The sequence below is a fragment of the Falco naumanni genome, chromosome 15 (genome assembly GCF_017639655.2).
Source record: "Falco naumanni isolate bFalNau1 chromosome 15, bFalNau1.pat, whole genome shotgun sequence".
NCBI classification, from domain to species: Eukaryota; Metazoa; Chordata; class Aves; order Falconiformes; family Falconidae; genus Falco; species Falco naumanni.
In genome coordinates this window covers 13,549,125-13,566,539 of record NC_054068.1, presented here as the reverse complement: position 1 = coordinate 13,566,539, position 17,415 = coordinate 13,549,125, and positions in this window count along the sequence as shown.

Below are 17,415 nucleotides of genomic sequence, written 5' to 3'. Positions count from 1 at the left end.
GAGAGACGGGAGCAAAGGCATGGCAGCTACCGGCCATTTAGGCAGAGAGAGAGGTAAGAAAATGAAGACAGCATTTAAATTGTCTTCCATCTTCCAAGCAAATGCGGAATAAAGACGTAAGATTAATTCTGTATATTTTATCCTTAATAAAACGGGTATTATTTTTGAGGGTCCTCATAAAATTTTAGCCTTTTCGCTTGCGGTTTGACGCTATGAAATGTTAACCTCTGTTTTGTTGCAACGTTATTTTAAAACTAGGATTAGCAGATTCAGATTAAATCAGTACATTACCGAGAGGGTTTAAAGTAGAGATCCATGACATTGTTAAATAGTAGCAGAATAAGTAAAACGTACAAATGGAACACCCGTAAAAAGCCAAGCTCTATCATGCCATAAACAATGATGTTTTAAAACTGTTAATAGGCTTAATAACAGTTTATTATTTCACCTTAACCCTTTTTTATGCCTTGTTTTCTCTAGCTTTTGTCTTGGATGTACTGAGCTGTTAATACCACTTCTTAAATTTTCCCCTCTAGGTATATTTTCCAGGAGTGAATATGAAGAAAAAGCAAATGCAGCCATGCATTTGCTTTCAAGAAACACAGGAGACACTATGCTCAAAAAACTTCCAGAGCTAGGCTTTGGGATACAGCAAATATCTTGGCATCTACAGTAATTCTAGAAGATTTCTAAAATCAAAGGCAGAAATCCTGAATCAGTAGGAGCTCGAATGACAGGTCAGTGCTTCCAAGGGGTCAGGATTCTCCCACAGTGTCCAAGTTTGCAGCCTCCCTCACAGCTCCTATCCGCTCCGTGCACAGGCACCACGGCTTGCCCTCCTCCGCTGTGGATTTCAATGTATTTCCAGATGTTTGCACAGGAGTCTTGCACAGTTTTTTATTGTCTACTGGAAACAAAAATTAATATCAACCAGAATTTCTAACCAGAGAGTCAATTTCAAATCATATTACACATGAAACTAGTTTAATCTGGAAAGACTTGGGGGATTCTTGGTAGTAAGGGTTTGTCTTGCACTCGAAATCGCTATGTATTTTGTGCACGTGCAAGTGGTTCCCTTTCTTTTAGGTACACTTATAGAACTGTCTCATGCGATCGGAGATTTCATTTGGGCATTGATGTAAGAATAGACCCCTTTCACTGCATGTGTACTAACTACCAATATTATTTGCGATTCAAGCATTTCTAGCAATTTGAAGTGATCCAATGATTTTTAAATCATTCTTAATTTCATAAGTCTACTCCTTTAATCTGTTTCAAATTACTGAAAATGTAAGGCATTCTAAACATTTCTGATCATTCTTCGCTGCTTTGGCCCCATAAAGCCAATCTTTTCCAAAGTTAAGCACTTAAAAATTTGAAGTACTCCAATAAATTTAAATTGGCATATTCTGTGCATATCAATTGAGAATTATTAGAGCATTAGTGCCTAGGAGTGATGGCTGAGGGCATGCAAACCAGTTCATACATTGATTTTTAATGACTTTTTATTGATTCTGTGCTTTTTAAACTTGATACCCTTAGGTTGCCTCTTACGTAGAGTTAACAGATTTGTGATGATACGCTGAGTTTGGAAGAGGCATCTTTCTCGTCTTATGCTTTTTCTTTTCTCCTTATGGCTCAGTATTATAACTTTGCTCAGATGCAAATAGCAAACGCACTTGATTTGTGGCTTTAACAGGATATGGCTCCTCGTGTTTGCCCAGCTTATCTGTAGACAAGGTTTATGTTCAAACCTTTAAGGGTCTCTCCTCCCCTCAGTGTGTGCACTCAGTGCTCACCAGCAGTGATGGATGCTCTAGGCCTGCACTGACAGGAGAAATAGGCTCCCTTGTAATTTTTAAATGTCAATCTTAATTTGCTGGGCCAAGATATTGTAGGTGTCATAAAGCACAAAGTGAAAATGTCCGTTAGTACTTTTACATTTTGAAAATTATTCATTTATATTATGAAATACACACACCTCTGTTCTGTATATAATTCCACTGTATTTATTAATATTTTAGTATTGACCTATTAACCAACACACTGTCAGTGCAAACTGCACTGGTGATAACTGGGACGAGCAGGTATCAGCCTGCCATGGTGTCCACCCTCCTTTGGAGGAGGCAGACTGGGGATGGTGCACTGGCACAGAGGAAAGGCAGAGGGACCCTTTACCGCAGGGCTGGCCTGGGCTGGCAGGCTGCTGCAGGGGCTGGCTGCGGTGGCAGTTGGTGGCAGCCTGGGGACATGCCTGACTGATGCATCGGGAAGGCTTGGGGAAGCACCACTTTGAACCAGTTACACCACTGCCCTTCCTTGGGTGTGAGATGTGCTTTTTCCAAAGTTTTCCTATGTGGGTCATAACAGGACAAGTGAGAATATTTCTAATAGATTCAATTCTTGTGGGTTTTTCAGTCCTTCTCCCCCGCTGCTTGGGCTGTGTTGTGTGAGCTTTTTCGGGAGCGATTCCAGTTCCATTTCGTAGGGAACCGAACGCTCACACTGTGTTGCTGTGATGTCGGTTGCTTGTAATATCCTTGCTGAGGACCCTGCCAGAAAGCCTGGTGACCATCACACGCAGGTGTCCCTCTCTCCCCTTGCTAGGCGAGATCCCCTCCAGCTGCGGTTAAGGCACGTAGCAGTCTGAGGAGACATTAATTGCTGCTAACTGCAATGGGCGCTTCTGTATTTAGGCTTTGTTTAGGGCAAATTCCTCTGCAATCGCATTGTTAGAAGCCATGGGTCTGTTAAAGTCGGAGTTATTAGGCCATGTGCTTTCTGTGTGTTGTCATAGTCAGAACAACACCAGTGCAAACGTCTGTGCTGGGCAGGGGAAGTGTTAAGTGAAGAATAAAAACAAGTCCAAATTCCCATTTGGAAACTGCATGCCTCAACAAATACCACTGTTCATAGCAAGTTATTAGCTTCTTGGTTGTAATTCTGGTCCTTTTCAAAAGGGAGGTGGAAAAAAACATGTAAAAGAGATTTCTGATACTGCACGGTATATTGAATGAACAGCAGAAAGCTCCCCAGTCTGCCCGTTCCCATTTGCAGTTTGGATGTGGCTGAGGTAACACTTCTTTCTCCTTCTCCACGTGATTCCCTGTGTCTTCTGGTGGCAGCACCCTAGACATCCCAAAATGCATGTGAATAATGTGCCTTCAAGTTACAAATCTGAAATGTCCCCATTTCCCTCAGGCCAGCTATGTGTGAGGGACCTGTAAGAAGTCTTTTCTCCCTTCTGAATAGGAAGCGGGTCTCCACTGTGGGCATTGTGAGGGTTTGCTGGTGGGCAGGAGCTGGTCTTCCTCTGCAGGGTACCACAGAGGGAAGGGTGGCATGTCTCCAGGTGAGAGGGCTGCCAGTCCCGCTGGGCTGGCAGGGGATTGCCCCCCCGAAGGTATGATGAGAAAATGGGAATTGGAGTTAAATGCTTAGGTGAGCGTTTGCTGGTAGACTTAGCTGAACTGTCTTTCCGTGTCTGCATCTGAACTGAACATCATGAAGTTTACTTCTTAGGGATGGTCTGTTCTGCACTGTTACTGTATGTGACCGAGCTACTAACAGCTTACCAAAAAGGTACAGTCTTCTCCTTCTTTTGTTCTTGCTATGGGCCTTCTAGTACTAGAAGATTTGGAGTGAGAAATGTCATTTATATATTTATTTAGAAGCTACTCTGAGTAACAGCACATTTACTAGTTTGCTTCATTTTTATGGATTTGATTCATTGCTTATTAAAGCCAATGGAAATCTTTCCATTGTTTTCGGTTGGTTCTGGCTCAGAACTTCTTGGTGCTTGACAGTATTTAGTAGGAGATGAAAGATCTGAACTTCTAAATCATGATATATTATGGTCTTCTGCAGTGCCTGTTTCTTAATTATATACATAATCCCAATATCTGTTGCAGTGTATTTCTGGGTGAGCAGTTTCTATTTTGTTAAATTTTCACAAGCATGCTGTAATGAAACAGTTAAATGAAACATCATCAATATCATATTTGTCACAAATAGGAAACTAAATATTGGGATCGGTTTTATCCATTCATTAGTTTATAGACACCAAGTCCTCTGAGGAATGTCACAAATTCCCTTGATGTCCCTCAGTGCTAGATTTAGCATTTGGATCTTTGATTTAACAGAAAGATACATTAAAAACTGATACAGTCAGACAGCTCCCTATGGGGTATACATCTATGTCGGCTTTTACGTCACAGTTATTTCAGTCAAGATTTGGCAGTAATTTATTTTATCCAAAAGTTGTTCTGGAATATGCTGTGCACTTTTCATAAGCATGTAGCGTCTTTTCAGAGGATAGCAGATCCACCATTTCAGCTTCTCCAGCACGGCTCTTACCCATATGTGTAGCTGAGACGTACACGTGGACCTGGATGTCTCCCTCCCCACACCTCTGGGCTGTGGCACGTGGCAGATGTGCTCTGCAGGAGCCCATGTCTTCCAGAGTACTGGGAGGTCCCACAGCTACAATATGCCATGGAGCCGTTTGCATTTCTAACAAAGTTCGGTATGATTGTGTTTTTGCCTTTTATGTTGACTTTCTAAAGGCATTCCAGTAGCTGGCATTTCCCTAAGGAATCTTTACTGAAACCATGGATTTCAAGTTACTATTATAACATATTACAGGACAATTAATTTGTAAGCACAGTTACCTGTCCAAGAAAGCAGATTCTGAGAAGAGATTCTTTTATCCTTTTAATTTAATGTATCATATAATGAAAACTAACCTATGTAGTTCAAATTCAGACATTAAAACAAGTTAAAGAGGTTGGTATATACAATAAATTTCCCTTTGCCAATTTACTCAGATAATTTAGACATTGCCTTTTCACTTTAACTCATTAAAACTTTCTTGCCAAGTTTACTTATCTGTGTTAAGAGTACAATTAATATTATAATTTTTAATTATCCACTTGGTTTTATCAGAGCCAAAGTGTTTCCTTAAGTGTGAATATCAAAATAAAGCCTATATTTTTTAAGAAACCGAAGTGCTGCAATTTCACTAATTCCTTAATAATGCAAATATTTATGTATCTTTCTCCTTACTGTTTATGCATCAATAGTTGTGTTGTTTTGTTTTATTTTATAACCTTAGCATAATATACTACTGAAAGCTATATTTTGTACTACTTAATTCTGTACCACTCATTCTGATTTATGGCATCATTTTGTTTCCAGCTCACTCCTTATCTTCAAAAGGCTTGATCCAAAACTCATCAAATTCAGAGGAATAAATCCCAGTGGGCTTTGGATTAGTCTAGTAGGGTGAAATTGTGGACTTCACGAAGTTTGCATTACATGCGCAGATATGCAGTAGTGAGATTACTTGATAGATTTCTAATTCAGCTTCTTCTATTTAGGAGGAAGTTCTTGAGAATCCTGGCCATGCACTTGAAATTTAAGAGACCATTTTAGTTGCATATATTCATCCATTTTCTTACTATGACATTTGAGAATACATTTATTTGCCAGTTTGATTTTATCATCATTATGGAGGACTCATGTTTCTAATTTCTCCTACAGGCTCTTGAATTGTTAATGTTAACTCCTACTGAACCCAACCTTGTTTTCTAACAGAGAGATACATTCTGAACTTGTATTGATGCTGGGCTGTTAAAAATATGTTCTTCAGGAATGACAGGTTTACAAGTCATAATAAAGTACAGCTCATCTCAAAAGTATGGAAAAGCATTAATGCAGAAGACATCTGGTAAATAATATTACAATGTATTTATCTTGTTATTTCTTAGTTATAAATGTACAGAGTGATAGACACAGAATTATGAAATTGATTTAAGCTCATCACTGCAGCAGAAGCTTCTTTGTCATCTTGCTTTTCTTTTTCACCTGACATTGTTAAATTGGAACAACCTGGACATATCTTCCACTATATACCCACTAGAACATTCCTGGGTTTGCCATTACCTTGATAATTTGTAGTATTCTGGCTGCTTATGTATATAGACTGCTGCACACAAGATTGGTTTTATTAAATAAATACAGGAGGAGTGTGTTAATATGAAATGATTGTAACAGATACTACTAAATAATAATGTATGCTACAGGCTACCTTAAAATGCATTTTTGATATATGGCTGTGCTGCCTGATACGTAGCTATTGTGCAGCTGATTAGCTGTGGTGAGAAATTACTCATTCCCTTGTATTAACTACACTGTTTAACTACACTGTTTCCACCAATCAGTATGAAGTATGCCAACTTTGTTTAGCCTGTGCACTTGTGCAATGATGAACAAGTAATGCATAAAACAAACCCTCCTACCTAATCAAACATTCCTCAGAGATTTGAAAACAGAAACAAAGGGTAAATCCATTCATAGATTATAATGGTAAAACAAAATAAAGTTTGACATATGTATATAGAAACTCTGAACACATGATATGAATATTTTTTTAAACAACAACATGTTTGAATTATTAATAAATGCAAAAAATATGTTTTAACACAGTATGGAACAATTGGAAGGATATATTTCTTTAGAATCATGAGGGTCAGGAAAGATCTCTACTGAATACAAACACTATACATCTTTTTCCCCCTCTTGGTTTGCGTTTTAGCCTTTTCAAATGTCTGTCTCATTGTGAAACACTGCCATGGTTTTAGTTGAGAGAAGTTTCCCTTTTTCATCCTTGAGCCTGCAGTACAATCTTCATTCTCTGAGTATATAATAAATGAAGTTTGTTAACCTTCAGGGTGTGAAACCCATTTTTCTCTTCTTGTCCTAGGGTGTTAGGTGTTGAGCACAGCTGACGAGCAATTCTTTAGGGAGGACTGTACTGCTATCCAGGAGGGGGCTTACATTTAATTTTGTCATATATCCTGGTTGCCAGTTATTTGATTTTAAGATAATTGATGGATCTCTTTATGGGTATATTTTTTCTTAGTCATCAAGAAAGCTAAAAATATTTGATAAGAGTTATTTTATTGGAGAGTAGTAAATATCGACAGAATGAGATACCAGAAAGTTGGGGGTTTTTTTTCTGACTTTTTTTTTCCCTTTATCTTAGGATTTGAGCAAACACAGTGCTTGCAGATTTGATGGGGACTGTGATGAGAGACCACTGTAGTCATTTTCACTGGTGACTGCACATTACTTAGGGGCCTCCATTCTGCCCTTCTCTACAATTCTTATTGACTTTAGTGGCTGCTGTGTGAACAGATAATGCACAAAATACTCATCAATGTAAATGCCATATATAAATAAAATCCTAAATTGAAACCATCATAAGCAAGTCGAAGTAAAGACAACAGAGTCTTTAGCATCAAGCCCTTTGAGGAAACAATGTGAGTGAACAATGCCAGCTTTGACTTTGAATTCCCAGTTGTGTGCTGGCTTGTACCCCAATTTTAACATTAATCAGAAGCTTTTCTGCATTTCATCTCCTCATTTATAAAAAATTCTTTGCTGAAAGGTTATATAAAACTCATTATTTACCTGAGTGACCAGAAAGGCTCTCAAAGTGCCATTCCAAGCTCTCGGGTGAATGCTTATTTATAGTTTTTTAATAGGCATTCATTACCTGATGGATTGGAAAGACTCTTTTTGAACCAGTTCCCGTCTATTGGTTAAATACAGATTGATAACTTTTTCTTAAAAAGCTTATTATTAACCAGATAAGCTCATCACCTTTGGATTTCTAAAGTGGTGATTAGTTTTAGCTTCCAAGGGTTTATTCAAGGTTTTCACTAGTGTAACTTAAATTTTGCCCAGTGGGCCATATTCTGGAAATGAATTACAGTAGTGCAAGGCTTGCAAAACCCAGACTGCAGAAGTAACATGAGGCCGTTTGCACAAAGACATACCTCAAACCTATGCTGCTGCATGTCTGTTAGCTAGTCCAAGCACAAGGCATAGAGTAGGTAAAAGGGTGTAGCACATTTTAAAATGCCTGTGAGCTTGGTAGGAAACACATTGTTAGGCATATTTTGATGCCTAAAAAGACATAACAAGTCCTATTCACACTGTGCACTTTGCACAGTCTTTGAGCTTCACTGATTTTGCCTGGTGTAACATTCTGCTTTTGAGGATTTGCTTCTAGCTTAAATTGCTTTGGAAACAGAAAAAACTTGCATTTTTTTACAAATGCAGTTTGGCAGTGTGGGCTCAGAAGTCTCATGCAAGCTACCTCTATAGTGATGGCAGGTTACCCCATGCAGTGGCTCCTGTTCTTTGCGAATGGAGATCCATTTCATTGCAGACATTTTTGCCTTGTTAGCGCCATAGGCGATGCTTCCTTGGCGTAGCTCCATCAAGCAGGCAGCTCTGGCTACTCACCCACCTCTGCAGCTGTTAGCACATCTGTAGGATTTCAGAATGACAAGTCCTGGCTAAAGAGGTGTAAAACAACATGGCCATACATGCTCGTGCCTTGCGCTCCTTGAGGGCTCGTCCAGTTTGTAACTTACATCTTAAAATGACACCCTTAAATAGCATCAGCTGAAGCTTAAATCCAAGATGAAATGGAGTAAGAAGAAAAAAGACCCTTAAACTTGCAATGTTCTGGGAAAATGGGTAGGCTGTTTGAATTGTCCGGGGCTTTCATATAGTTCCTAACAAACTTGAAAATTTGGAGCTTTGTTTTGTTTGTGTTTTTTTATTGCTAATTTATAGAGTGTAAGAATACCCAAGTTTTGGCTTTTGTCCCTTTCACTTCCCGCTTTTTCTTCCATCGCTGAATTTTTAAGTTGGAAGTTTCCATCCTGTTCACACTTTTTCTCCTCCATGGCTTAAATATATGCAGCTAGGAGGATTGGTGAATGCTCAATCGAGTGAGTGGTTCTTTCTCATCTGTTTAGGTAGGGCAAGTTTTCAACCACTTGAAGACAACGCCTACATTTCGGTGTTACTTTCCAGTTGTGTCAGAGATGGTTTACCTTTGCATTCCTCTGATTATGCATAGATTCTTTCCAGAAAAACAAGACCCAAGTTTCTGATGTAAAACTAACTAGTATCTGGGGAAAAAAATTCTTTTGGTTGGATGAGAAAATTGCAAATAAATACCAAAGCCTTAAAGCCCTTTGAGCTTAACAGAAAGGAAATCATAAAGGTCATAGGGCTAGTGTTCTTTGACACCACCTTTGCTATTGTAAAACTTTGGTGGAAATGTCTCTCTTAAATACTTAAAGTATTACTTTTTAGGAAACCAGTTTTGCATTTGGTGAAGAAATCCTTAAAATTCTGTTTAAAATAATGTAAGCAAAAATAACTGTACTCTTTGCCTCCCTCTGCTGGCTGTGCAGACAGAGTTAATTGGCTTCGCGTTGTGTGACCCTCTCATTCTAAGCTAGTATGTTGATTGTAGCAGTCTTCATTTCAAGGTTGGATAGAAATAGGTGGGGAAACAGCTATATATGAGCAGAATTATGGAAGCAGAGGAAATGTTGGAAGAAACAGCAAGTTTATTTTTGAGGCTTTAAATTATTAGAAACATATTTGTTATTAGAGAAGGTCCCTTTAACCTCTGCTGAACTCATATTCTGGACTGGTTTAGGTGAGGGCAGGAGAGTTGTACAAAATTTCTTTGAAGAAAGGCCAGGTGCTGAGGTATAGCAACAATATTTTGGCAGGAAAATGGCAAATCAAATCCAACTGTCCAAGAGGGCTGGATATGAGCAGAGCTGAACAAATCTTTGTGTGTACACACATCATTCAGGTGCTTTGCATTACACAGAGAGCTCTCCACTTCATCAGTTTTCAGATGTTCTGCTCTGCACTGGTGTCACTCTGTATTGATGTATATTTTTCACATACATATCATAGCCAGCACAGTCCTTTGTCCTGCTCCCAGAGCCTCTGCAGCTCTCCAGGGATGTTGCCTAAATCACTTTCAAGTGTCCAGCCTCCTGTGAGGATGTGAGATAGTCCTCTCCGCTTTATTAGCAGTCTCAGAAAGCAACCCTGCAAGAGAACCTGTGGCACGGTAGAGCGGTGCCCACCTCACCCCACACCAGCCCTCTCCATGCAGTCAGCCTGGGCTGGAGGAGACATGGAGCTGGTGCTGCCACGGAGCCCCCCTCATGGCAAAGCCGGTGGACAGAGCAGGCAGAGCAGTGCCTCCCTCCAGGAAACCATTTTTCATGCTCCCAGGCATCAGTTTTAGTAGATTTTAGGGTTTGGTCCTGCGCCACTGTACCTGGATGTCTGGAGTGACCCTCTCAAGGGGCAGGTGTAGCAGTAGAGCTCATGGCCAAGAGGGCAAAATGAGTGGAAAGAGAAGGGTGTGCTTTTCATTAAGGCTAGTCAGGGGAAAAGAAAAAAATGGAGACGTAAGTATTATTTGGAATTGATAAAAACAACTCTTGGAGGCAAAGCAACAACACTGAATCTCCATTTCAGCTTTTCTTCAGGCATCCATACCCCGCTGTGATGGCTGGGGCTGTGCTGAACCTCTCATGTCCCCCCGCTCCAGGCCAGCCGCTCCCCCCTGCCAGTGCCCACCTGGGGGACCCCGCTGTGATTCCCCCTGCCCTCCCACTGCCGATGCCCACCTGGGGGACCCCACTCTGGCTCGCTCAGGCATGGCCGTGTTGGAGACTGTGGAGATGGAGAAGATGGAGGAAAGCCTGTGGTCTGCTATGGCTTGAACCGAATAGCTGATGTTTGTGGTAAGGGTACAACAACACACTGGGTATAAATCGTGGCTTTTCAGATATGCGTAGCAGTGGCAGTTAGTAAGAGCTCTAGGATTACTATTATCATTATTATTATTTTTAAAAAGAGCCTGTTATCTGTCTGTCTGGGTGGTATCCCTGGGGTCGGTGGGAGCAGGGGGCGAGCGGCCCCAGGCAGGCCGTGCTGGCCGTGCCGCCATCGCACCCCATGGCTGAGGGCCCGGCGCCCTGTTCCGTCTGGGCCCAGCGGGGCGGCTGCGTTTTGAGATGAAGCTGTGGGTGAGCTCTGCCCTGACCCCGAGTCCCTCCGTCGTCTCCTGCCCACGTGGGCAGGTCTGTGGCAGCGTTTCTTGTCTGCCGTGACCATGCTGGGGACAGTCCTGGTGCTTGGCACACCACAGCCTGGCGTGGCCAGCCTGTGGGGACAACGCGGCAGGCCCAGAGGTCAGGCCTTGCCTGGGGTGGGGACGCTGCTGAGGCAGAGAGGGAGGCACCATCTTTGAGGCCGCCTCACAGCACAGCCTGTGTGCTGGACCACTGAGGAGAGACATTGCTCACTGAATCGTTTGGGGAAACCTCCCTAAAAGTGGCTTGTGGTCTGCCAGGGATCTCTTAAGATCTTCCCAAAACATCCCAAACTTCCTTCAGCCCGAGTCACCAAACCGACAGAGAAGAGGTATTTCTGTCCAGACACTGGCACCTACCAAAGCCGCCGTATATGAGGCAATATTGTAGCTCAGCAAATGATGAATACGTTTCAGTGTTCACTGCTGCCGGCATCCACAAAGCGTGAGGTACCGACCACCTGGGGACAGCCCCGTGCCGGCGTGCAGAGCTCTGCACAGGTAAGCAAAGTGCCTTGCAGATGGGCCAGGCAATGTCAGATGGTGGAGGCAGTACTGGTGTAATGGCCTTGATTACTGTAATGCAGGGCTTAAATTGTAAAACCGTAGTTTAAAAGGTACGATATATACATTTTCATCCTATCCTTAAAATTTGCTGTTTGCTTTAAGTGTTTATCTGCAAATTTTCTGACAGCGCAATGGCTTAAATGTGGCAATGTCTGAGGTGATCGTGGAGGCAACTGGGAGGGCAGCCTGTGCGCTGGGATGGAGGTGCAGGCAGGGCTGCTGGCACGGGCAGCATGGGACAGCAGGCAGCGGGGAAGGCTGCATGCAACTGGCAGAGGGAAGAGAGTGCTGAGGTGGAACAGGGGATCCATCAGAGCAGCTGGTGGGAAGTATTGGTGTTCATCCGTAAGGGAGAGCAACCTGAATGCTGGGGCAGGCCATGAGGTTATAATCGTTAGAAACCTAGGGTTTGCTGTCATCTTTGGAACCAGGATGGAAAAAAATAGGAGAAGTTTAAGGGAAGGGGTGAAAAGTGGTATATTGGTTTGATTAGTTGAGTAAGAAATGCTTACCCAAAACATTATTCCTGAGTCTTACCTTGGAGATAAGATCTCAGCATCTCTTTTAAATAGCCCCTGAAGACCTTTGACAGCCCGAGAACAGGTTATATGTGAATTTGCTCCAAGAGCTGGGTCAGTGCTAATGCACTTTAAAGTCGAAGTTCAGCTATTATGTAGGATATTTTCCCCAGCACTTTCTCCTCTTGGTCAATCATAATTCCTAGTGATTACAGCTGGGGAAGTTGACCTGCTATACCAATCCCACATAAATTTAAATGCTGAAGTTTAAAACCTGGAGCAACAGTTGTCTCCTGATCTTCTATATTCTGCTTCTATTGCCCCTTTTTGCTTTGCTTTTTTGGAGGATATTTGAGCCCTCATGTTGAATGGGAGATGCTCACAAGAAGTATGTCCTGCATGGGGTTATAAAAGCTGTATCTTTATTCTGGAAGCAGAATTTGCTCGATTCCACTAGGTGGATCTATTGAGAACATTGTTCACTATTTAATGTAAAAAATGTCTTTTGCTTTGGGGGAAAAAAAAAAAAAGAAAAAAAGAAACCTTTCTTTTTTACCACTTTACTTAGCTTCTTATGTTCTATAGAAATACGAAGATAACCAGTTTTGTTCATAGAAAGCTCTACAGCTATGCATCAGTCTGTCAGCCAGTAATACTTTGAGGGACCTGTCTCTTCTTTCCAGTTTTGCCCTTGTTTTGCAAAGGAAAAGGGTCAGTGCTACCAGTGCTGTGAGAGGCAGGTGCGCCTCCACAGTGGCCCAGTTTTAGATGTGGCTTCCGTTGCGTATCTTCCTGCTGTCTATTTTGTACTTTCTCCTGGATCCTTTCTTGATGACTGTGTTTTGATGAATTGTTGCAAAGACTTTGTAACAAAATGTGGCCAACATAGACTCCTGGCCTTAGCATATGCCTTTACTTGACCCATGCAAGTTGCTTGTGATGTCAGGCTCAATGATACATGACTGCTGTGCTGAGGATGTAGATTTATCTCCTAAAAAGAAAACTTTTTTTTTTTTTTGTACAAGTTCTGATTAACTCTACCACTGAATTCCTGTGATGATGATATATACAAACTTTGCTGATCAAATCTATTAAGAGATACTTATTTTGGCCATGGCCCCTGGGAAATAGACAGCTTGTTCTCAAATGGGTTCTGCTTCTGGTTGTTTTGAAAGCTGGGATCTCAGAGTTCTTTTTTCCAGGAAGCTTTTTTACACAGTCTGTATGAGTGGGAATGCCTCCATTCACCTTGTCAGTTTGCTGGGGTTCTGCCCAGGAAACCCCCATGTTTGTAACAGGCATTTTCAAAGGGATTTCCCTTTTTCCTGTGAAAGTGTTTTATTTATGTCTTCTTGAACCATGCTTCAGCAACTTTCTTGCTGGATGACTTGTGTTTTCACTGGCTCAGACTGCCATGTAGATCGCACCACCTGTTCCAGAGTTTGCTGAAACATTTACTGTAAGTTTTCTGGAATTCCTTATTTAATGTCCCTGCTATTAGATGGTTCTTTTAATGTGCTTTTTCTTATCAATATTAAAGACCTGACGTTCTGCTTTTCCTTGGAAAAGATACCCCCTCCTAAAGGTGTTAAGCTTTCAATGGGCTTCTGCAGCATTTGTTAAAAGAATGCCCAGTTGCTTATCACCTCTCGTTAGGAAGGAAATGCTGATCACACCTTTTAAGAACAAAGGCAGGATTATTCCTCAGTCCTTCCTCATAAAGCAAACAACTTATAAATATTAAATATATAAAGCTAATGTTTCTCCCCCACCTATCGTGGAAATTACTGTATGACCACCTGTCTGTCTGTCACTACTTTCCTGTATAGAGCCTCTTAAAATACTCCTCCGACCTGGGCTTTTCATTGAGCTCATCAAACTTGTGAGATTGGGGATTTTCTTCCCTCTTATATAAGTCTGTCTGAAACAAGAACTTCTGAAAGGCTGTCATTCTGCTAAGGTAGAAATCATGGGGAAAGGTAATGTTGCCTGGCCAAAGAGCACAGCTCTCATTTCCTCTCATCCTACTTTTTGAGGTTTGACAAGTCTGTAGCTGATAGCTTCTGCTCCCTGAGAAGGTGCCTACTATGTTCTAAGTGCAAGAATCTTGCAAAGGTAAACATTTGTCTCTTCTGCTTTTCTCCTCCCTCCTTTGCAGTGTTTTTGCCTAGTTTTAAAGAAGCAGTATACATCTGCCTACCCATGGAGGAGATACAAAAGGGAACTAAATCAACCAAAGAAGTTGTAGAAGTAGCTGGGGACGGTTGAGAGGACATGAAGGCTTTGAAGAGAAAAAACCTTTCTCTGGATGCAAGAGGAGGATAAAGGAACAGCACTCAAAAGATGGGGAGAAATAGGAAGGAATACTGGATGGAAGTATGAAAGTGCTGATGTTGTCTGGGAATATTATAAATTCTGAGAGAGGACTGACCAAAGTCTTCCTGAACTCATGTCTGAAGATCTTCTGAACCCCATCTAACCAGTACACATTACTCAGGTGCTGGAGCCTGTCATTGGGTCAATAAAATTTGGAGGTCTCTTGTCTTCAGGATGTATTCAGCTCATGGACTTGCACTATCCCTTCATGGTCCATTTTGTGAAGGCTTGGCCACCCCAGCCCAAATAATCATGTTTATGTGGCCCTGGGGAAAAGAATTTTGATCAATCTTGTTAAGAGTATCCTCCCCTGACAGCACTATTGCCTGCCTGTAGTAGCCGGCTCTTCCAGATTTTGAGAAGTCTTTGCTTGACATTTTCTTCCTGTAGAGCTGAGTTGGATGGTCATCCGGACCATCCAACTGACTATGGAAAAAACCAAAACTGACTGGACATTCACCAGTGGTGGACCACAGCTCTGCCCTCAGTTTAGAGAGGTTTTAGCACTTAATCTCAATTTCCCGTGAGATGATTCTTAGTCTCTGTCCATTTGAAAGTTTCTGGAGGGAAATTCCCGTTCCCTTCAGAAAAGAAAGTCAAGGAGAAATACTTTAATTTTTGCAAGGATGAGAGTCAAAACCCTCATGCTCATGCTGTTTTCCCTCCATTCGTTGTCCTTAAACCAGCATCAGGCACTTATGCCAGATGACCAGGAAATCCCAGTTAGATGTCTAAAGCTCCTCTGCTGTCAGTTGCTGTTTCACCTATCTCTAGTCAATATTCTTATCTTTGTCTCAGGAAAAAGAACCATGGGGTTTTCCTGAGCTCTCATCCTCCTGTAACTCTTTGTGTGGTGCTCTGAAATCTCCTGTCTGCCAGTGATTCCAGGTAGCTTGATTTGGCCCCTGCTCCAAAATGCCATCGCCTCCTGTGTGGTTTGTATTATGAAGCCCTAGGTCATGGAAATCATAAGGTGAAATCTGATATTTTAAAAAAAAGGTATAGCTCATTCTTTTATGAGACTGCTAATAATGTTCAGCCTTGACAGGGTTAAAAGGCAACATCCATTTCCCCATTATCTTGTTTAAAAAGTGCCTTTTTTAAAGTCCATATGGCGACTTCCTTTCGACCTGCTTTCCCATCCTCGTCTCTTTGTCAGGGCTGTCACTTATAAAGAATCACTTGACTTACAATAACAAGTTCAAAAGAAGACAGAATATAATCAGTTGATCCACGAAGAATTGAAATAAAGAACACCCCCACTGCTCCAGTTATCATTCCCATAGAGATAGTGATATTATTGATGTGATTGCTATGCTAATTTCTATAGAAAAAACTTGTATTTTGGAATTTGTTCAAAGAGAATTTCAGACACATCAAATTGGAAAATGCAGAGTGAATTCCTAAACTTTTTCGTATAGGCATGGGAATCTTTTTTTTTTTTTTTTTTTTTTTAACATTGAATAGCTCTGAACAACTATTTATAAACTTCACTTAAAAAATCAATTGGAAAAATCTGGCTAATTTTTTTTCAGTTATAGAAAGTTAATTTACTGCAGTTCCAGAAAAAAAAAAAAAAAAAAAAAAAAAAGTCCTATTGTACCTTTAGGGTTATTAATATCACCCCCATAACCTGCAGAAGTGGTATTGGACCACAGACTCCAGAAACAGAGGCTAGGGATTATAAAAGATGGGTACATTTAAGTCCAGTGTTTAGGAACAGCTAATTAATCTATACCCCTTCCTCTGCAATTCCATAGTCCCTCTGGGAATTGCCACAAACATAAACTTTTTTTTTTCTTGGACTCCTATTTTAACTAGAAGGTTTCGGCTTGTGATGTTATGCTTTTTATGTAGTAAACTGATTTAAAATGTATGCCAGTCATCTTCAGGGAACTCATTTCAGTCAAGATGAAACTAGTCTTACCTGAATCAATGTTTTAAGTGTCCCTGTGGCTCGGCATTTTGAATAATCAATCTGTCTCCATCGCTTCTTAATCATGCGCATCACAGTCTTTTTTATTTGTCAACCCTTTCGGATCCTGGCTTTTTGTTATTAACATGCCCCTAATGTCACATGCAAGCCTTTTCTTTAAAACAAGCTGCTCATTGGTGTATTTTGATACTTTTTATTATTACTAAATCTTTTTTCCCATAATTACACCACAATCATTATATAATCCCATAACAAAGAGTCTATTGAGGCACCATGCTTTTGTCAACTATGGGACACAGAATCCATAATTGCATTATTCAGCTTCCCCCCCCCCCGCCCCCCCCCCCCCCCCCCCCCCCCCCCCCCCCGCTTTGTAGAAACACAACCTATTTCACCAGTCACATTTGCACCTTGTTTGCTTGGTTATATATTATTTACTAAATCGTTGCCCTGCGGATAAACCTTGTAAAGTTGCTTTAAAAAAGTTATTTGTTTGATAATTAAGTCCTGAAAACCCATCGTTTAATGATTATTCCGAACCCATAAGGCAGAGAACCTCCATGACGTTTTTCTCTAAGTTTAATTACCGTATGCTAATTTCCTTGCCTACTACGTGATTAATTAAAATCATATTTTCATAATCATTTGGCACTAGTATTGTTTTAGAATTATCATGATCCCCTAAATAGTGTATGTAAATAAAGTCGGCTCTAATGGAAAGAATCAAAATGCAACGCTGAGGACCTTTATGTGTTTGTATGCATGCGATTGGCAACATAACTGGCTTATTTACATTAAATACGCCACAAGGTTACAGTGCAGATCAACGTCACTTTATCGCTGATTACTTCTCTTAAACGCCGGAGCGGTGACTGATGCTCCGGTCCCCCTGTCCACCAAGGTTTCCCCGGGAGTTTTTTTTTTTTTAGGAGAAACAGACTTTGCATAGTTTCGGGAGCAGGTAAGAAGGGCGCTTTGTGGAGCCCGGCGCTGCCCCCGGGGGCTCGGCGGGGTTTGCGGGGCGC